General features: G+C 36.3%; 1 long non-coding RNA gene across 1 annotated transcript; it reads left to right on the top strand.

Annotated features, from left to right (window-relative positions):
- Positions 1 to 9,917: 9,917 nt before the first annotated feature.
- On the top strand, positions 9,918 to 20,383 carry LOC126961659 (uncharacterized). The gene is made up of 3 exons (XR_007728382.1): positions 9,918 to 9,952; positions 19,765 to 19,932; positions 20,188 to 20,383. It is a non-coding gene; the product is annotated as an uncharacterized LOC126961659 (long non-coding RNA).
- The last annotated feature ends 3,316 nt before the right edge of the window (positions 20,384 to 23,699 follow it).

Raw genomic sequence — 23,699 nt, 5'->3', positions numbered from 1 at the left:
AAATAACCAAATCAACATATATTTATTGATTACGTGGCTTGTATCCACTATTTAGGGGATGAAGGCAAAGAAATATAACACATGACTCTTTTCTCAAAGAGCTTATAATTTGATTCAATTTAGTGCTTCTCAACACTTATCTCACTAGAATTGCCTAAGGAATATTTAAAAATGCCAATTATGTATATATTTTTGTACATTGGGCCTTACCCTAGATCAATTCGAGAAACACTCAAGCCTGTGAGCTCTGAGAATCTATATCTTGTAAAACGTGTCCAGGTGGTTCTAATATGCAAACAGTGTTGGGAAATACTGAAAGGTAAATTAGAAGAAAACATGAAGGATAAGTGAGACTAAGCATAGTGAAAGAACCAAAAGATAAAAGGAAACCAATATGAGATGATAGAGCTGGGGCAGGCCGCACAAATAGGGTAGGTTCTGGAGAGGTGGATACCGTGGTAAGGAAGGCTACCTTTAGGCCACCCTGAGATATTTGTACAGTGTATCCACAGGGTGTTTATTTCAAGTATTGTTTGTATAGTTGAAAGTAAGTTCTAATAGCTGTTCACAGAAAGAAGAACATAGTGTAGGTTGAAGTAGTGACATTTGGATCAGAACTAGACCGTGGAGAGTGTAGAGGAGGAAAATGGTATTTCTACATGTGGCAATCACTGTATGTTACAGTACAAAAGTGGAATGCAACTGGCATGTGAGGATGAAAAGTGAGTAAAACATTTTTCAAAAGAAGAGAGTTTAGATTGGAAAGAAAAGGAAGCTAAAGTGGGAGGATTGCTCAAGCCCAGGAGTTGGAGACTGCAGTCCCTTATGATCACGCCTGTGAATAGTCACTGTACTCATGCCTGGACAATGTAGCAATACCCAATCTCTAAAAAATAAAAAATAAATGTAAAAAAGAAAAAAAAGTATAAATAGGGATCTAGTATCACCATGCCAGACCTTGAGTGGCAGACTTAAGTTTTATGGTCTAAGGTTTATGGACTTGCCTTATACTTTGCCTCTTAAATAGGGTCAAAAATGAAAACTATGTTTAGGAATGGTAATAGAGTAAGTATGAGGTCTAGATGCTACACAGAGGAAGTTTATTTAGAAGTCCATAGTGATGTTTTCAAATGAGGGGGCGGGAAATGAGAGCCTCTACCAGGTGAATGGAGAAGCACAAGCGTGGGTACAAGATTTAATGTGGGTACAATGAATTAATGAGTAACCATCAAGACTTGGTACAAGTTAGTGAAGATGAAATCAAACAAGAAGCCAAATATCTTCAACCCACACTGATTTAAAAAATGACCCATGTTCAATAAACATTGAAGTCAGAATATTATCGGTTGAGTAATCTAGTTGAAGAGTAGTAAAAAGAACCATGGTTTATATCAGTTCTTCAGATTGTGGTATCTCAATCGTCTACAGAATTCTAAAGCCTACTAAATGAGAACAGCTTAGTTTTCAAGTTTTTTGTTTGTTTGTTTGTTTTTTAACAAAGCAATCTTAGGGTATTCTTTGTTGTTTTCTCTTGGCTACAATGAAGAACCTTTGAATTAAACAGAGAGAGTGGGAAGCTGTGTGCGAAATTAGTTAAGCTGGCAGCAGATTTTAGTATATAATTGGTCTTTCAAGTGCTTATTTCTAATACGTAACACATTTCAGTGTTTAAAACTACTATAATTTAAAATAATTCAACATATATGTTTTAATATTGAAATTGAAATGGAAAATCAAGTTGTTATGGAATCTGTGAGCACTATTTGAAAACTTTATAGCCAGTAAGAATGCTCTTATTTTCAGGCAAAACTAAGGTTTAGAGATTTTAAGTGCTCAAAGTTATAAAGCTAATAATTGAGAATCAGATACCTGGGTTTTGCCCTCTGACTACCTGCTAACATCATGTTCTTTCCTTCATTAAAACAGAAGGCAAAGACTAAGGCATGTGATGGTATCAATGTTATCCAAATGTCTTGGTCTCCAATCTATGTTTTGAAAGAAAGGCAACATTTCCCTTCAAATGCGTAAATTTCAATGGCTTAAGCCTCCACCAGCTTGTATGCCAGAATATGGACTAATAAGCTATTGAGATTTTCCCAGTGTGGCGACCCTTTTGAGACTGCTCTTGGATGGGCTGAGGGGGGTCACCGCCACCTTCTCCAGGTAAGGACCACTGCTTTCACACTCGGGTTTCAAGGGAAGAGACACTGCTCTCCCCTTACCACATAATCACCAGCATCAGATATGCCTCACTCTTAATAACACAGTCCATCAGTATTTCCTTAAAGTTCAGGAAAGATAGAAGAGAAAAGCAATGTACAGAATACCCCTCAAGTACTCCAGTGACCCAAATCTAACCCCCAGCTTTCTTGCAGGATGACCACCTGAACTCTCTGCACCATAAGTGGATCCACACCTCTTGTGTTAAAGTGTCCTAAACAATTTCACAGTAGGACCCAAAGAGAAGCAGGTTTTCGCTCATCCTAGTCACAGGTTCACCTCTGGAATACTCACTTCCTGCCTTAATGCTGACCCCTTTAAAGTTCCCCCTTCTTATCCTTCTAGCCACACCACATTAGATTCCACAAGTCATCACGACAATCAGGTCAAGGGCTGCATATCTTAAAAACAGAGGCATCAGTAGTCAGTGTGATACATTTACACAGTGAATTCACTGCCTTTGAGGCCTCTTCTCATTTTCTTTGAGAAAGTGCTTAAAGAAGAAAACATATAAAATAGGTCAATGAGAAAAAATTGAAAGTACAGGCAAAGGGTAATTTAAATCCATACTTAGAAAGGAAACATTTCTCTAATGAAAACTGTAAAAACAAAGCAAAAACAAAAAGAAGAACTATTCATTTCATAAGCAAATTTTTTCTATTAATTTATAGAATGGTTGAGGTTCTTGAAGTTGCCATATCTCAAATATTTTCATTCAGAAACATGTCTATTTGTTCCTGTCACCCAGTAAGGTTAATAAATATAAATTGACTGAAAATAGTGGTTTTCCCATAACTAAAGATGGTCGTTCCCCACAACAAATTGTCTTTATTATTAAAGGCCAATATTCCCTATAGTTCTTTTAAAAGATGTTTTTTTCCCAGTTTCTAATTATCAAGGATTCAAATGATCTTAACTTGGGTCACCTTGTCACATAATAAGGGAAATGTACAAGTAGGAAATATTTTTAGTTTCACAGATGCAAGAATAAGTAGCAATCTCCAAAGTATTTCAGTTTTTAGCTTCAACATTATTCTCTAACACCAAACCTTTATAAGATTCACTTTGAAAAGTATCAATATTAAATTATTGACATTTAAGACTAAGAAATTGGCCAGGCTTGGTGGCTCAAGCCTGTAATCCCAGTACTTTGGGAGGCCAAGGAGGGTGGATCACCCAAGGTCAGAAGTTCAAGACCAGCCTGGCCAACATGGTGAAACCCCGTCTCCACTAAAAATACAAAAAAAATTAGCCAGGTGTGGTGACACACAACTGTAATCCCAGCTACTCAGGAGGCTGTGGCAGTAGAATCACTTGAACCTGGGAGGCGGAGATTGCAGTGAGCCCAAATTACGCCACTGCACCCCAACCTAGGTGACAGAGCAAGACTCAGTTAAAAAAAAAAAAAAGACGAAGAAATTATTTTATACCCACTTGTGCATAGAGCTGAGTTTAGTAATTTTCAGTGGGTTTGAAACACTCCAACTTCTAATTTCAAGAGCTAATATAAGCCATTTCTGTATACTACTCCTGCTAGATTATGGTAAAATAGTAAACAAAGGACTGGATATCAAAGAGTGAAATAAGTCACAAATTTAGTAACTAGTACTTGGTACAGATCCATTATGATGACCCTTAATAAGGGTTTCTGAATGGATTTATGAATGACTAATGGAGAGAGAAAACAACTGGTATATGAATATATGAGTGAATAATGCATGAAGGAGTAACTGTCTAGTTGAGAATCAACCTGATATAATTAACTAATTAATGAAAATGGATAATTTGCCAGATAGTTTTCAAACCATTACTTTTTGATATGGGGATGCATGTTCATTATTTCAGTACCATTGCAGGAAAATAAAACCACATGCATATACGAAAATCTCCTTCCTTGTAAAGTCAGTATCTGGCATAGGTATGTCAAACAGACAACCTGTATAGGGAAATAGTTACAAAAGTGTTGGATAGCCTGAGGGAGTTGAAAGGGATTGGGAACCTCAGGAACCCATCAGCACTCTGAAGACTGGAGGAGCAAGAGGGAAAATGGTATTTCCAAGAAACAATGATTATCATGTTGCTATCGGATCTACCACACTATAGCTTTGTAGGAAGCCAGGAGGCCAGACTCCTGCTGATAGTGAAGAATCTCAGGAGTCTAAACTAACATCGATGTCACTGATAAAACCAGAGCCCCTGAAGGCTGTGCCACTGAGACTGCTGGAGATGGGGTGGCATTTGCTTCCACTTCCAGGGGTGTACCAGTTTCATAGGAATCTGTTATTGTCCACTGTTACTGCTGCTGTCACCAGAGGTGCCATCCAAAGCAGAAAACAAGAGCTTCTCCTTTCGTCCTGTCTTTTAATATCCAACCAATGTCTTCCATAGGCAAAAGCGAGCCTGACATCACCTGGCATGGGAGTCTGGAAAATGCGGCCTGAGCAAAGCAGGAATAGACAAACAACTGGCATAGACTAGCCTTGAGAGCTTGGCTTGAAAGGTTTTGTGTTTTCTTATCACAGCTTCTCATCTGCTACTTGTATCTTCCCTTCTAAGATGAAACAGAACCACTCAACTCAATAGCTAAAATTCCAGCCACTTTCACTCACTCTCTCCAGTGTATATAAATCTAACAGAAACATTCTCTGTAGATAGGGAGAAAGGAACATATTAGTTCTTCGTGAGTGCTGTAATAACAAATTACCACAAATTTGGTGACGTGAAAAAAAAACAAAACTGTATTCTTTCACAGATCTGGAGGCCAGGAGTCTGACATCAAGATGTTGGCAGGGTTGTGCTTCCTTCAGTGTCTCTGGGAGATAAACTTTCTTGCCTTTTCTAGCTTCTGGTGACTGTCAGCATTCCTTGTCTTGTGTCTACATTACTCCAGTCTCTATCTCCATGGTAGCATTATCCCCTCTTCTGTCTGTCATTTCCTCCTGCCTCTCTTATAGGAACAACAATGATTGCCTTTAGGATCCACAAGGATAATCGTGAATAATCTCCCCATGTCAAGATCATAAATCACATGTGCCAAAATCTTTTCGTCCTACAAGGCAACATTTAGAGGTTCTAGAAATTAGGACCTGATATCTTTGGGGATCATTTTACAGTCTCCTGTAGGGAAGTATTGAAATACTCTGGCCAATAGGGAGGTAGAGGAGAGGAGATAGAGAGAAGCCATATAGAGAGAAGATAGGAGCCATAACCTTTGAAAAAGGTTATAGCTCCCAGCCAGGTTCTACAAACTGTGGCAGCACAGCAGAAATTAAGTTAATCCCAAGCTGGTGAATCTCTTGGAACTTGACTGAGACACAAATGTTATTAACAAATAATAATATTCCATAAAAAATATCTAAGCCAACAGGTCTCAACTGATCACTCATGACCCAATCATGAGGCATAATTGAGTCTGATGACAGCTCTGCAGCAGGTGGTGTATCTATTTGCAACTTAATAAACCTTATTAATTCAGAGAATCATGAAAAATCAGGCACAGGCTGGGAAAAAGTTTACTTTGGCACTATCTAGAAAAAAGAGTTTGCTCAGTATATTAATAGAGTAAACAGGATTGAAAGAAAATAAACTGTTTTCAAGAACCTTAGCTGCTCCATTTTGCATACAAATAATATATTAATTTCAAACAGTTTTTATCTACATATTAAAGAAGGATGTCAGAGGTTTTTGCTTGGCAATGCTTCTTTGATCATTCACTGCATTTTCTACATATGATGTAATCTGGTTTCAGATGGTGTAAATGTATAAAATTCACTAAGCCCAGAACTTTTTTTCCCTGTCGGGGTTCATTGACCCTCAAGGAAAACAGTTAATCAAGTAAAATACAATCTTTTTATATTCATAGGAAAATATATACTGATAAAATAGTTTTTCTTTTAAAATTAGAAATAGAGGAATAAAAATTTATAAAAATTCAGTAAATGTAAAAAATACATAATATCATAGCTGGTTTAAAGTAAGAGTCTCATGACAGAAAGAGTAAGTGGTTCACATGAACAAAGAATGAAGGCAATAAACATGGAAATCATAAGAAAAAAATCTTAAGAGGAACAGACAGAAAATTCAAGACAAAGACAGGAAGTAACAGGAAGATGTTCACAGAACACTCACAGACATGCCTATGTGAACACACAGGCTCCTTCCTCCTGCTACAATGTAAATGGCACCTGATCTTAGTCAAAACCAATCCTACGTAAGCATCCCATTCCTTCTAACCAATTCAATGATGTAGCGCCTTCAATTATTCTCCTACTTTCTTGGCACAAAAGCAAGAGATGTATCTTCATAAATTGATGTCAGGACTTGAACTAGAAGCAATACTGCTCCGAATTGAAGTGTGAACCAGAAATGAAAGCGTTTTCTTTATACGTTCTGGATTCTAATCTTGGGAGATGGCTAGTGTTCCAATGATGCTCAGATGAAATTACTGCTTGTTTAGCGGATGTAGACTTGCAGCAGATTCAATTTAATTTAGAGATCAAAAGAATGTGATATTACACATACACAGTTTTGAGCAGTTAGTGTTATACCTACTACATGAGTCCTATAATTATTATTTTTTCAATGAGCAAATTGAGGCTTAAAGCAGTTGAATGAGTTCCCCAAATGGCAGAACCAGTGGAGCCAAGTGTTTGAACCCAGTTATTTGTCTAGAAGCCTTTGCCGCTCTTTCTCCTAGGGCCCTGATTCTCACTGCCTCTACCTCAAGCCAGATTTCTTATTATCTTGTTGCAGTTCTACCTGATGCCTGTTACACCCAGTGGTGTAGAAATTTTCTGAGTTAGGATAACCGTTAGTCACATTCTGCCTCGGAAAATCCTAGCCTTTTACAGAATTTGTCTTAAAATTTTCATATGTATTTTTATCAAGAATTGCATCAAAATAATTGGATGGTTCCATAGACTTCCAGTTTTATTTCCAGCTTCTAACATCATCTCCACTGCTAGTGGAGAAGGTGCATGTCCAGTGAGTAGGTTTCTCTTTAACGTGTGGTTAAAGCTGAAAGACAACCAGAGGTAACCTATCTTTTGTTTTCACCCTGTCCAGATGCAATGTAACTAACACTTTCTTTTCAAGGACAATGCATAAGGTATTTGATGAAAAAGCACATGTGGACAGAAGCAGTTAAGGACAATTTAACTCTACTCTCCTTTTGTTCAGCAGCTTTTGGAGCTGCTGTGCTTGCCCACTATTGGATCTACCTGTGTGTTAACCACAAACATGCACAAAGCCCCACTAAGTGATGAAATCTACAAAAAAAGTGAGAAATTACGGACTAGACTATGGCATATACTAAAAATAGAGGAGTAGTTATTTCATTGTAGAAGTTATAGATAGTCTAATGCTCTGACTACTCTGGTTTTATCAAGTAGTATATGGTTGTATATGGTATAAATATACAACCGGTTACCTATTTTTGTTGTTTGGTAACACATTTATGTTGCAATATGCCATTTTAGCAAAATGCTTAACATGCTCTATTAGTCCATTTTCACACTACTATAAAGAACTGTCTGAGACTGGGTAATTTATAAAGGAAAGAGCTTTAATTGACTCATAGTTCAGCATGGCTGGGGAGGCCTCAGGAAACTTACAATCATGGAAGAAGGTGAAGGAGAAGCAAGGCACCTTCTTCGCAATGCAACAGGAAGGAGAATGAATGCAGGAGTAACTACCAAACACTTTTAAAACCATCAGATCTGATAGGAACTCACTCACTATCATGGGAACAGCATGGGGGTAAACTGCCCTCATGATGCAGTTACCTCCACCTGGTCTCTCCCTTGACACGTGGGGATTACAGGGATTATAATTCAAGATGAGATTTTAGTGGGTATACAAAGCCTAACCATGTCACATACAATGTCACATTTAATATGAAATTAAGAACTGAAACTTACATTTTTCAAGAGTTAGATAATGAATATGTAACTTAAATTGTCTTATTGACACCTATCATTCACCAAGCAAGTGATAGAGATAAATTAACCAAACAAAGTCAAGTCACATAAATTTGTTCAAGAATATTTGGCATCTACTTCAAATGTAGTCATTATTCAGCTAATTGAGCCTGAAGATTATGATTCAATATATGCAGCTGCAGAAGGTGCACATATATTACTCTGGAAAGCATGACTTTCACTTAGATTAAATGATTAATCTCTATAAACTTCACTATTGGAATTGCTATATAGCACACACATAATTCAGAATTTTTCAAAATAAGCTACAACATTCTTTCAATTAAAATAGAGGTCACAGTTGGGAAATTTTAAATATGAGTATATTTTAAATTGAATTTTACACATTATATTTTTAATTAAGTTATTAATTTAATTTTAAGACTTTTGTGTCACGTATACATACAGGCACATAGAATTATTTACTGAACAAAATGCTTGTGATAAAGCTGATGTTGAAGGTGAAATAATTATTGTATTGCAATACTCACTTTTTCTTCATTTTCCACAGATTTTAGAAATATTTGAATTATTAATACTCATGTACATGTCTTATAAGAGTACTGAACTTTTTTTACCATGTCCTCTGAATTTTGTGTACATTTAAGTCAAAATCATTTATAAATATTTGATTAATATATTCAACAAATAAAATGTCAAATGGTTTCAAAGAAGCAAACAGATATAAAACTTATCACTAAATTAGGAAATTCCTTATTACTAACATAGGGAATCTAAGTTTATTAAACATTGAGAGTTAAAAGAGTGTCTAAGATTTATTTTTTCATTTTGTAATTGCATTTTATATTAATTTGGAGGAAAGCTCTTTTGTTGGAGTTTCTATATGTAATTTGATAGATTTTTCATTGCCATGAAATGAAATAGGAAAGTTTATAATCTTACATTACATACACAAGTAATACAGATAAATTATTTGATACATTTTAAAAATATATATTTTGCAAAAGAAGGCACTTCTGATTCAACATGTGAAGCAACAAAAAATATAGTCCTTCTAAAGACATGTGAACTGAAATTTTTGCACATTTCAATATAAGAAAAAAACAGAAAAATGAAAGCATTTCTGATTTAGCAAGTTATCTCTGAGATTATACTTATGGACTAAAAGTAAATATACTTCTTATGCTATATATTTTTATACATATTATAAATGGGATCTTATATTCAGAGTTTATTTTGTTTTTTAAACTTTATTTTGAAATAGATTTGCAGAAAATCTGCAAAAATAGCACAGAGTTATCACGTGTATTTACCCAATGTCCCTTATTATTAACATTTCATATAACCATGGTACATTTTTTAAAACTTACATTGGAACAATAATATTAGCTAAACTATATTCCAGTTTCATCGGGTTTTCCACTATTGTCCTTTTTCTGTTTCAGTAACCAACCCAGGATACCATGTTGCATTTAGCCATAATGCCTCCTTCATCTCCTTCAATGTATGTTTGTACTTTACTTCTTATGACCTTAACGTCAGATATTTTGTAGAATATCCATCAATGTGAGGTTTCCTGGTTTTATTTTTCTTATGGTTGGCCTACAGTTAGAGACTTGGGAGAACAGCACAGAGGTGAAATGCTTCTCACTACATTTTATCAGGCCATAGATACATAACAACATAACTTATCACTGGTGATATTAACCTGGTCACTTAATTAAGTTGCTCTCTGTCAGGTTGTCTACTGTAAAAGTATCTCTTTGTTTCCTTTCTAACTCTATTCATTAGAAGTAAGTCACTACATCTGGCCAACATTCAAGGAATGGGGAATTACGTTCCACTTCCTGGAGGGAAGGGAATCAAAAATTTCATGGACCTGTCTTAAAACCATTATAGTAATTAATACATATTTTTGGGGAGATTTTTTAACTTTAAAAAACATATTGGTGGGTACATACTATGTGTATGTATTTAGGGAGTACATAAGATGTTTTGATACAGCCATGCAATATGCAATAACCACACCATGGAGAATGGGGGCTCCATCCCCTCAAGCGTTTATCCTTTGAGTTACAAACAATCCAATGACACACTTTGAGTTACTTAAAAATGTACAATTAAGTTATTATTGACTTAATAATAGCATCCTCTTGTGCTATCAAATAGTATGTCTTTTTTTTTTTTTTTTTTTTTTTAACACGGTGTCTCACTCTCCCACCCAAGCTGGAGTGCAGTGGTGTGATCATGACTCACTGCAGCCTCAACCTCCTGGGCTTAAGCAATCCTCCCACCTCAGCCTTCTGAGTAGCTGGGACTACAGATGCATACCACCACGCCCAGCTAACTTTTGTATTTTTTGTAGCGACAAGGTTTCATCATGTTGCCCAGGCTGGCCTTGAACTCCTGGGCTCAAGCAATATAGCCTCCTCAGCCTCCCAAAGTGCTGGGATTACAGGCATGAGCCACCACGCCCGGCCAACAATTTTATTTTTAAAGATAGTTTATGATTAGAACTATTTTTAATCCACTTACTTAAGAATTGATTTATTTCTTAATAACTACATCTTTCAAAAACATGCAATTATAATTATTTTAGCATTCCTTTCACCCTTACATGTCTTAATCTGGATAATAAACTACAAAGTGACCCCAAATGAGTTAATCTGAGCTCAGCAGGCTCTTTGAATACTGTTATTTAGATCATAGCCTCTCAAGCCTTAATATTCCTACAAATCATCTGAGGATACCGTTAAACTGCAGACCGATTCAGTAGGAGTGGAGAGGAGCCTGAGAGCCTGTATTTTTATGTGGCTCCCGGGTGATACCAATGCTGCAGGTGCACAGACCACACTTCGAGTGGTAAGACTGAAGACTACATAGTTGTCATTGCGTAAGCTTTCTATGCAGTTGTTCTGTGTCCTCAATCCTATAGTGCTTGTTCCTTCCTTTATTCCAGAGCCCAAATGCCTCATTTCAAAACCCATTTCTAGGGAACTCAGTAATCTTTAAAGTTCCATTCAGTCTGTAGCTCTTTTTTACATTTCTACACCTATTTCAGTTTAGAGGCTTTGTCTATCATACACGCAAGGTAAGTTTACATCAGTTTGTAAATTAGATTAGCTGTGTTTGACAAGTGGGAATGGGAAAATGTCCTTTTCCACCTCTTTTCATTCTTCAGTAGTTTGGTGAATAGGGCAGACCTTAGAACATACTATTTGCCAGACTATATTCAGGTCTCACTTATACATCACAGCCACCTCACTTATATACAACAGCTACTTCACTGTGAGCTTTCTCATTTTCAATCTTGTATTAATTTTGATAATTTTTTTAACCCAAGGAAAACACTTATGGAGTCTATTACAAGATTGGTGGGTTCACACTGTGATCAGAGACAAATGCTTAAGGGAATAGTGGAGCCATTCTGTGATTTATGACCATTCCTGGTGGGGGGTAGGGTGGGAGTGTAGGGAGAGAGAGTGAGAGTGGGGAAGGAATAGAATAAATATAAAAAGAGTATTGCAGTCTTGTGGCCATCTGTGCCAACTGCATGCTGCATATCTCAAACAGAAATAGACAGGATATAAGCAAATGTTATTAGTTGCTTTTAATTTTGTGCTCTTCAAAATTATTTGTGTTATATCCATTCATTCATTTACCCATCCATCATGATTGCACTAGAGTTCTGAGTTCTTACTCTGATATAGCCTTATGATGGGCACTGGGGACCACATGCTAAGAGATAGTCTCTATCTTTAATTGGCTTTGGGTAGAGAAGTATGGAATGAAAAGCACACAGGTGAATACAAAACGTTATGATAAATGCTACCTTGTGGCACAGAGTACTGGAGGCACATAAGAAAGCACCTTATCCAGTCTTGGGGATCCTGGAAGTTTCCTACAGGCAACAGGCTCTAATTTGAGGTGTAATACATGAATAGGAGTAATTCAGGTAAAGAAAAGCAAGGACAAAGGGCAGAGAAGAGGCAGCAGGTGGAAATGTGGTTATTTTGGGAACATTCTAAGGAAAGAGATTACCATGTACAAAACCCAAATGTTGAGGATACAACTTCTCCCAATTTTTCCTTTTCCCAGACTCCCCATTTTAGTGATGTCAGCACCACCAACTTAGTTACACTGTCCACAAATTAGGAGTAATCCTTGCCTTCTCCCACTCATTCATTCTGCTGTTTCCCACTTAGACAATCACTTAGTCCTGTCAATTCTTCCTTCTAGCTATATCTTAAATGCATTTTCTAGTCTCCATTCATGAGGTCACTGAAATATCACATTGTCCAAGACTATGGACAATCATCTCTTACCTAAATTACAAGTCTCCAAAATGATACTCTTAGTTCCAGCTTCAAACATCTTTCAGGTTGAAAAACATTTTCACTATAGTGATCTTTCCACTATAGTGAGTTCAAGGAACTAATAGCCAATATTTACCACACTCACAAAAGTATACAAATGAATGAAAACAGTTATGACCCACCCATGACTGCAGTGGGTTCCAAAGATAAAACACTACTACTGTCGCTCCATTCTCAAATCCTCCAATAGCTCCTCATTGCCTTCAGGATCAAGTACAAATCCCTTAACATGGTTAACAAGGCCTTAAGTCACTGGGCTTCTGCCTACATCTCCACCTTGCTGATCCAATACTTAACACATTTCATATACAGTATATTTTTTGTTCACCTAGATATGATAGTCACTATACAGGGCACTCTAAATAAAATGATGAATAAGATAAACAGTCTACTTATATTCTATCAAAGGAGACTTTTAAACAAATCATCAAGTTATTAGCAACTGTTGTAAGAACACTTTTCCATCATCACTTTTATGATGCGAGTACCCTAGACATTCTAAACATAGTATTTGGCATTTTGGGGGGTCTTCACCTATTTCGGATTATAAGTTTTTCCAGATATTGATTTTTAAAGAAGATTATTATTTTAATAAAAGACATTGCCACTCTATTAGTTACAGTAATTCTAGCTACTGTATCAGATGAAGTGCGAAATTTCAGTAGTTTAAGACAGTGAAACTTATTTCTAACCCTCAATGTGTTCCTTAAGCAGGAGAAACAAAGCAATTATTCAGGTATTCAAGCTGATGGAAGTTCTTTCCTTATTAGTTCAGGATTTCTAATTTCCCTCAACACTGACATCCTGTTGACAGTCAGGGAAAGAGAGGAGGACTTGCAGGTAGGTTTCAAAAGACCAGACCTGGAAACAACATATATCCCTTCTGACCACATTCCATTGGCTAGAATTCCTTCACACAACGATGCCCAAGTGAAGGGGTCTTGGGGGAAGTATAGAGTAGGTCTGAGCCCAGAAACAGAAGGAAGTGAGTTCAGGGAACTAATAGCCGGTGTTTACCACACTCACAAAAATATACAAATGAATGAAAACAGTTATGACCCACCCATGACTAGAGTGGGTTTGCTGTCATCCAACGTGATCTATACCACCTGTTCATATGTGACTGAGAGGACCACTGGCCATCCATAGCCTGGGAGGTTACATCATCACCTTGCACCTCACACTCTAATAAGTTTTTCTTCAATTATCATAAATTTATAGGCAGATGATAATTCTAAATATCTTTTAAAAATTCTACTTTTAGGTGCTTATGGTGTTAAGACTCAAACAGAGTTACTAGTACACTAGTCACTGTGGAAACCTTCCCTCCTGTGCCTGTCTTTCCCCCTTCCCTGCCTGTTCCCTAGCAACCCGGCATTTGGTAAATCTTAGTTGTCTTTTAGATCTTAGCGAAAAATTACTTTTAATATTATGTTCTCAAAGACCTCCCCAAATCTGGGTTAAGAGTTTTTTCCATAACTTCTAGAAGCAATTCATGATTACTGTGTATGTATACTTATGAAAATGCATGACTTAATGCCTGGTTAATTATTATATCCCTGGAATTTAGCACAAGACCATAATGGGTGATATATACTTATGGACTGAATTGATTGGCATTTTTCAATACAGCTGGCATGCAGGACATGAAGTGAGATAAATGTGGAAGAAGTCATTATCAAAAATAAATAAATAATAATAATAAGTCATTATCCTGAAAATAACCTACCATGGTAGTTCTCAAAGTGTGGTCACAGTACCAGCAACATCAGAATCCTTTGGGACCCTTTTAGACATGCATATTCCCAGGCCATGACCCAGACAATTCTGAGTTAGAATCTATGAGGGTTAGAGCCCAGCAATCTGTCTTTCACCAAGACCTCCAAGTAATTATGACCCATATTAAAGTTTGAGAACCACTAGGAATGTAGATAAATCTGAAACAAGTTGAAAGAAAGAAAGAGAGAGAGAGAGAGGAAGGAAGGAAGGAAGGAAGGAAGGAAGGAAGGAAGGAAGGAAGGAAGGAAGGAAGGAAGGAAGGAAGGGCAACATTGATAATCTAATAATAACAGCTACTATTCCTGAAGTACTGATGTCAAGGAGTTGACCTTAGGAGTTGTGACACTAAAATGGTCTTGTGACTCAAATAATCCAATTACATGTGGTTTAACTACAACAGTAGTAGTAACATATGGGAAGAAGGTAATGAGAATTCAGAAGATAATAAAGTAGTAAATAAATAGTAAATAGAGTGATACAATTGAGTCAAGCAGTACAACCAATTGAGTAGGAATTATTAACTGACACAAGCAATAACTTTAACCATAAGTAATGTGTAAATTGAGACCAACGTACCAAACCCCTTTGGAAGGCTTTGCCACAACATCAGTATGAAAAAACTGAGCCTGTCAATCAGAGTTGCATCCTAGTCCATATTCTTCTGATTCCTAAGAGATCTCAACAAGCTGAGGAGTTTGGTCTAAACAATCCTTGAAAAAGTAACCCCCCAATATTGTTTAGGATGACATAAAGGTTTAGAATTGATATGTGAAGTGTGCGACTGTGGTTTAAAATATATATTTGACTCTTAAATTTAGATTTCTGACTTTAAGTTGAATTTGTACTACGTTTGTGAACAGTGTCAAAATATTACAAGAACTTAAGGTTTGTCATATTTTATAAGTTTAATTTATTGGATTTATCAAACATATATATTTAGGAGTGTTGCTTTGTCAATGTGAAACTAAAAACTTTAAATATATAAATACATTAGGCTTGTTGGTGAAATGTAAAAGTTTCTGAACGTTTATCTAAGTTGTAAATGAAACCAATATTTCAATGTCTCCTAGAAGAATTAATAAATTTGTTACAAAAATAAATAGAATAATATGAGTCATAAATTAAGCTTAAAAGCTTAAGAAAAACTAAGTTTTAAAATTTACAAGTTTAAACCCTAGGTAACTCCATAACAATCTTCTCTGTGTATAAAAATGTTCTTGAGAACATTGTAAAGAAAGGAATTCACATTTAACACAAACGGCTTTAGACGAATTGACTTGTTTAATCCAACTTCCTACTGTGAGGTAGGCAATGTTTTTACCCTCCTTTTATCATGAGCAATAGGCTAAATAAAATGCCCTATCATAGAGCTTGGGGGAGGCAGAGCTAGGATTCACACCTAGCACATGGGATTCTAGAGCCTATCTTCTGACTGCTCCATGTTGCTCCCTCCTCCTGTAGTACTGTTTGGAGCCAAAGGGAGAGAGAGACAATGAGGCTTGAGGGAAGTATTCAAGTGTGGCTTGGATAGAATCCTGCCAAAGAGGATATGAGTCATATTATTCTATTACTATATCTAACAAATTTATTCATCACTTCTAAGGAACATTGCAATATTGGTTTTATTTAAAACTTAGATAAACATTCAGCAACTTTTACATTTTATCAACAAACCTAAAGTATTTCTATCTTTTTAAAGTTCTACAGTTTCACATTGCCAAGTACACACTCCTAAATATATATGAATGAGACTGGGTAGACAGCTGAATTTTGCTTCCTTTCTCATCTCCCACTGGCACCCACTCCCACTCATCTTCACTCTTCTGGTTACTCTAAGGAAGGATCTCAAAGAAAGGAACTTTAAGATAGAGGATGGATTCCCAATTGGGTATCTTTGCTGGAGAGATGGAGAGTTGGAATCCGTACTTGACTACGTTTTGACCATAACTCTCTTCCTGCATTTGAGCCTCTGCTTTCTGGCCATCATCAGCCAATCTGTCTCTTCCATAACCCTGATGCTTAATGCCACCTATTTGCTATTTGCTATTCTTTTTCATTTTGCTCTTATCGAAAATACATTTATTCAAGAAGTGAATCTCAAGTACATACTTCATTTCAGGGTCTGAGCTGGGAACATAAATTCCAAGAGGTAAGACAGTATAGAAACAATAATAATTTCAATGATGAAGCACGTAGGAATCCTCACTCTTAAGGAAGGTATGAGTAGGTTTTTGACAGGTGAGGAAGGTAGGTAAGAATGTTCCAGGAAGAGAAAACACATATTAATAGGCTTGGAACCAGAGGGAGTTTGACTCTTTAAAGGAACTGAAAGAAGGAATGAAAATTGTTTTTGGAACAAGAAAAGGGAACTGGTCCCAAATGAGCCTGTGTAGTTACTGTGCCAAGTATTGACATTATCACACAATCAGTATGATAGAGAAATATTGTTCAAGGGATCCTGTGTGTTGTGAGTTGACCAAAGAGCACCAAAGTCATCAGTCAGGAGACACAAGAGTGTTTTAAGACAGTTAGACCTATGTATATACAAGTAAAAATCTGCTAGTGGAAATGACGAGAGGTGATTGTAGAGAGTTCATCTTTGTTCAGTTCATCAGATATTGAATTCATTGAATCTATTTATAGAATTTATATGTTTATCTTTTACAGTGTCAGAGACTGAGACAAAAGAGTGAAGGAATCCTGGCCTTTAGAAACGTCTTGTCATACACACACATATTTATACAACAAATATTCAGTTGGCCCTTGATGTCTGTGGAGGATTTTTTCCAAGTCACTGATATAAAATGACATACTATTGGCATATAATCTAAGCACATCCTCCTGTATACTTTGAATCATCTCTATGTTACTTATAATGCATAATACAAAGTAAATGTTATGTAAATAGTTGTTATACTATATTGTTTTTAAAATTTGTATTATTTTAATAGTTACATTATTATTTTTTCTTGTTTTTTATTTTTCTAAATATTTTTTACCCACATTTGGTGGAATCCATAGACATGGAATCCATGGAGATGTAGGACTGACTGTATATATGTGTGTATGTATATAATATATATTCTGTATATCTGACACATGTGTGTATATATAGTATATAGGATGTATATTTACTTTATGTGACAAATATTACACACACATACACATATATTCAAAGATAATGAATATGAAGGGATCCTGGCCCTTAGGACCTAGAGTTTAGTTCCATATTTGTGTATATATGTACCCGTATTTAGTATATATGTGACATATATGTACACAGTATATGTATCTGTATTAATATATTTATATACATCTGTATCTGTATGTGTGTGTATATGTATGTATATGTGTGTGTATATATGTGTATATACATGTGTATATATATACACACACACACGTATATACATATACACTGTAGTAGAACAAATCATGGGCCAGTAATTAATCTGGAGAGAGGATGAGAGGCCAATGAGCTGCCTGGAAGCTGTTTCCCAATGGTCAAGAAAAGAAGGGAAATGCTCTCTGTGTTGTCAATGAAACATATTCCATAGGCCCATGACCCTGGGAACATGTTTGAATTTTACAATAAAATTTCTGTCTTTAAGTAGATAGAAAAGTCAGGAGGATTGACCCAAGGAGAACTCTATAGCTCTAAAGACCTAAACTGCAGCAAGCTTGGCTAACATCTGTAATAGAACATCTACCAACACAGCCAGAGGCGACTGTGCTGGAAATAAGAAGGCTTACACCTTTATTACAAGAAAGGACTTATTTTGCACAAAATTGTCATGACTATAATAAAAGAGAACGAGAGAGGCTTGTTTGAGAACATCACTCTCTTTTCAGTACCTCACTGAGAAATGTGAGTAATGACAGAGTTGCCACCACTTGAAAGCTGATTTGGAAATGGAAGGGCTTACTTATCTCAGGCCCCATGACTCATGGGAGAATCACCGAAATCTATTTCTTTTAATGTTTTCCAAAGAGAATTACTGATCAAAGTTGTTTTCTTCCCAGAGGTGTGTTCCTTCTAGCACAGGGATGAGGCATATCTCTGGGACACCCAGAGGACATTTATAGTCACTTCCCAAGTGGCTCTTGTTCTCTGGATTAAAAATGAAAATTATCTCTCGTCTGTCAATGTAACATCTTCCAGCAGCATGAAATTCTGTCAAACAGAAATTGAAGATGAATAAAACGAAGATACACACTCAGGATTATTCCTATTGTGAAGCAGCAGTGCTCTGCACTGACGAGTCTACTCCCTAATAGTAGATTTAGGGAAATAGAGACATACTGGTTTTCTAAACGCCCCTGTACAGTTTGTCACAGGAAGTAGCATTGATTGAATAGCCTGACAAACACTGTCAGCATATGCAATGAGCCAACCATACCGCACTCCAGGGCAGGATTACAAACGGTTTGTGTGCATTTTGGGGGGTAACCAGTTATCATAATTCCATTTGTAATTTATGTTTGCATGAAAATGCAGTTTTTAACCATTGCTAGGATTTGAGGAGCAAATGTAACCTGTTTTCATTTTGTCAAACTCCAGGGAAATTCAGCATGTCAGCTCAGAAATAATGCGCATCTACATTATTGGATGGCTGGTCTCTCAGAATAAATAACTACCCTTTATAGGAACCATATTTATAGAACATGTCTGGTACATGCACACAAAGCTGCTTATTACCCATCAGGTTCCATTCTAAATTGACACATACCTAAATTCAGGTCAAAGAAAAGAAAGGCAAATGAATAAGAAGTCAATTTCCAACCTTTCATTTCTGATGCCAGCAAGCCCTAAGGAGACAGACTTTTTAAGAGTATCCGAGGGGGAATACTGCAGCGCTATAGCTGGATGACTTGAATCTGAAAATTTTCTTATTCTTGGAATAGCAAGGAGGTGGTTAAGATGAGAAGGAGAGAAGTCATGGGAGACAGAGACAACATATCATATTAAATGGTTACACGTCAGAATGTATGATCTAAAATGGGAGGTATGGAGTAAAATGAAGCTTTCAAGAATTTGAAAACAAATTCCAAATAATTATATAATCATTATAATTAGGCAGCATCCTTAATCCTTATATAAAGAATACTCCAATTTTTGTTTTGAGCTTGTCATCCTGTACATGTTTCTGGAGGAAAAAGACATCATTTTACCAGATTTGAAAAGAGGTCTGTATATGAAAGTTCAAAATCCAGTGATACAATCTGTTAGAAGATTTAAGAAACTTAAAACCCCTTTTGTGGAATGTAGTGCAAGTGATACCCTAGTTCCTGAATTTCAACTCAGTGGTTTTCAAATGTTTTTACCCATGACCAATAGTAAGAAAAATATTTTACCTTGATACCCCTCTCTCATATCTAAAAAAAAATAGTTTCGTAGTATAGTCGTTACCCTTATTGTTAGATGCACTCTGATATTTTCTATTCTATTCCAGGCAATTCTATTTCATTTATAAAGTGCTACTCATAATCCAGTAAATTGATTTTATGATCCATTTATGGGCTTCGTTCTGCAGTTTGGAAAACACTGTTTTAACTGACCAAAAGGTGACAAGTGCAAAGGAAAAAAAAAAATGAGGCAATGAACAGTTTCAATAGGCAAGGTGAGTCCTACTTTAAGCATTGACAAAGGTTAGAGTCAAAAAGAGGGACAGTTGGCATTAACAAAAGCGACATAAGAGGAATTGGAAGGAAGAGGACAAGAATGTCCTGGTGAGATGGAGGGAACATTGAAAACTGTGTCTAGACTAAATGATCAGAAATTTCTTGTTAATTCAGAGGAAAAAACTATTAACTCATCACACAAAATAAAAGACAACTTTAATAACTTTCCAATACTTGGATTTGTTGTTTTACAGGCAAAGCCAAAGATGTGCTGTTTGATTGCTAAGACAGTTATCACCCTCTGTGGAAAGAAAAGAAGAGGCAGGAGAAGAAAAAGATTTCGAGAAAATATTGATAACCTTATTTTTGGCTTCTGACAATATCTATCTTTCTGGGAGCTTCAATTTTTCTTAAAGCTTTCATACTTTTGGTCTCCAAGTTCTATGAAAATCAAGGACAATAAACAATATTTCAATAACTAAACGAATGTGACTTTTAGTGTAACTTCTTAATAAGAAGGTTTAGTTTAGAAGGGAAACTGCTAAATTGGATGGACAAGTTACTCATGTATTTTTTTTCTTCAAAATTAATAGGAATGACTATAGGTCAAGACTAGCTTGAAGGGAAGCATGGTTATTCAAGTTGAAAATCTTTCTCAAGGTGGTATCAAGTGCCTCGGAACAATTCAATTAACTAATCACAGATGGTTGCCAGATATGCAGTCTAAACTTTCATTTCACTAACAAATGTCACCGTTAAGAAAATCTGAGCTTTGGGAAATTGGGGGTGATTCCATGTGAAGTATAACTTCTGTTCTTGTCAAGATTTTATAGGAACCAGATGAGGAAGTACAGTGTCGCATGAGGGAAAACTTCCTAGCAGTTGGAGATGCCCAACAATGAGTGATCACATTCTTTGAAAAGTGAGACTCTCATTGCTGATCACCCAGGAGATTTCTGCATGGGGGGCACCCTGAACTTGAAAATCTCTGAAGTGCCTGGCAAGATTCAGGGCACTGAGGTCCAAAGGAGTGAATATTGGCAAACTGATTCTATTACACTGAAATGTATCATCAAATTAATAAATTACATAAAAATACCCTACAGGTGTAGCTCTCTAGCCCTTCTCTAATCACAGAGTGCAATCTGTTTTTTTTTTTTTTTTTTTTTTTTTTTTTTTTGTCATACTCTGGGGAATTGCCATAGTGATATGATAGGAATGTTTGCTATCGTGTCAGTGGTTCTTATCAATTTTTGAGTAATAAAATTATTTGATAAACTGAATAAAATTTCTTCAGAAATGTGGATATGTATATAATCACATAATTGCAAGCAATTAGAGGATTCAGAAACCCTGTGATAAATCCATACAGATCTAGAACATAAACCAAGATTGTGAGACAACTTGCAGTATTAGATCTAGGATGAAAACATAGCTTTTCTACTATTTTAGCTGCTAATAACTAATAACACACTTGAGACTCTCAGGGAGAAGGAGGAATAGTATTTGGAAATGTTCCCTGTAGTTGTCATTACATCCTACTGGCCCATATAATTTGCTTTTCACAGTTCAAAACATGCAGGTCAAATTTAATCTAACTGTCAAGAAAATCCTCTCCATATATTTCTCTCTCTGTGTGTTTTCTTTATTTTAAGTTAAATTTTTTGACAGAAAATGTTTCTTTAACCTAAACCAATTTTTATCAGCCAGGTGCCTCTGGTGGGATCCAAAGTAGTTGTTCATAGGAAAATAAGTAAATAAATGATTTTGATATCTCTGTAATGAGGGATAAATAAAGTGATGATTAATTATCTAATAAATCATGCCAAAGAAGCTCCATTATGTTTTGCAAAAGTTTTCAGAATATTTTTCTCTGAAGGAAGCAGAAGACAAAGTTCTGCTTAGAGAACTTTGGGCTTGGTAGTTCAAGATAAAAATGTCCATCAGCTATGGTATGCATAGTTGCCTTTCTTTCTTACTAACAGCAGAAACCCTTTCCATGACATCGTCTGATCCTATATCACAGAAGAGGTGTTTGGTTTGACTAATCCCTGACAAAAGATAGCAGCTCCATTTACCTTGGATTCCAGAGGCAATAAATTTCCGTCCTCACTTCCCCAATAGTGGACTGGTTTTGATATTTCATCTACACAGAACCATTATGAAGTATGATATGGTTTGGCTCTGTGTCTCCACCCAAATGTCATGTTTAATTGTAATTTCCAATGTTGCCAGGGGTAGCTGGTGGGAGATGTTGGGGGGATCTGAATCATGGGGCCAGATTTCCCCCTTGCTGCTCTCATAATAGTGAATGAGTTCTCATGAGATCTGATGGTTTAAAAGTGTGTGGCACTTCCCTCTTCTCTCTCTCTCTCTCTCTCTCACTCTGCCATGTGAAGAAAATATTTGCTTCCCCTTTGGCCATGATTGGAAGTTTCCTTAGGCCTCCCCAACCATGCTTCCTGTACATCCCATGGAACTCTGAGTCAATTAAGCCTCTTTTCTTCATAAATTACCCATTCTTGGGTAGTTCTTTGTAGCAATGTGAGAATGGGCTAATCCAAGGTGTGATTCCCATTCTTCACTATCAATAATGAACACTCACAATAAAAACCTTGTGCTAGTCTGAATAAGTCCACTCTCACACTGCTATAAAGACATACTAGAGACCAGGTAATTTATAAAGAAAAGCAGTTTAATCAACTCATGGTTGTGTGGGCTGTACAGTCTATTGCTTCTGGGGAGACTTCAGGAAACTTACAATCACAATCATGGCAGAAGGTGAAAGGGAAGCTGGTATATCCTCACATGGCTGGCAGGAGAGACAGAAAGAGAGAAGGGGGGGGGGTGCTATACACTTTCAAACAACCAGATCTCGTGAGAACTCTATCAAGAGAACAGAAAGGGGGAAGTCTGCTTCCATGATTCAATCGCCTCCCACCAGGCCCCTCTTCCAACACTGGGAATTACAATTTGACATGAGATTTGGGTGGGGACACAGAGCCAAACCACATCATAGCCTTAAAACCTAAATTAGCAGATCCAGGTAGGTCCAAACACTAAAATTTCTTGGAGACTTTTTAAGACAACTTTCTAAGTATTCTACCTAAAAAGCAGCAGCAAAAGAGAGAAAGTGTGTCAATGCCCTTCCTCACTGTCTGGACCTCTTAATATTTAGAAAGCTTGAGACCCCTATATTCATGATAGCATATAGGTATATACCATATATGTTTATTATATTGATATATAAAAGTGTATATAATTAAAAAATTAAACCACTTATGTTTTTTCATGTTGCATACCCAATAGCATCACGTAAGTTTAGCACAAAGCCCATTTACTTATAAATTTTGACCTTTAAAGAGTATATCTACCATAATAAAAAAAGGAAATACTAAATTAATGAATAAAACGTTTTCTTGCTGTCCCTACTACTATAAAATTGTTTTAGTGGAAACTGATGAACAAGTAAGTTCATAGTAACCATTTGCCATTTAATTGTGATCATTTTTGCAAACATACCTATCAATACCAAGAAATAAATATGCTTAGTATAATTGACATGGTTTCTTTCTCAAAGTGAGATGCAGAGCTGAGTCAGAAGCATTTCCATTATACCAAGTCAAGTTCACTTAAAGGAATATAACGGGCATAACCCTGGTAAATTACTACTTCTGACAGAGTAGGCAAAAAGACACAAGGAAATATTTTCCTTTTTTCAGCATTTTATGAAGGTAGGAAAACAAAAATTTGTCTGGGGACACTG

The sequence above is a fragment of the Macaca thibetana genome, chromosome 8 (genome assembly GCF_024542745.1).
Source record: "Macaca thibetana thibetana isolate TM-01 chromosome 8, ASM2454274v1, whole genome shotgun sequence".
NCBI classification, from domain to species: Eukaryota; Metazoa; Chordata; class Mammalia; order Primates; family Cercopithecidae; genus Macaca; species Macaca thibetana.
Note: the sequence above shows the minus strand (reverse complement) of the source record. Positions and strands in the feature narration are given on the sequence as shown.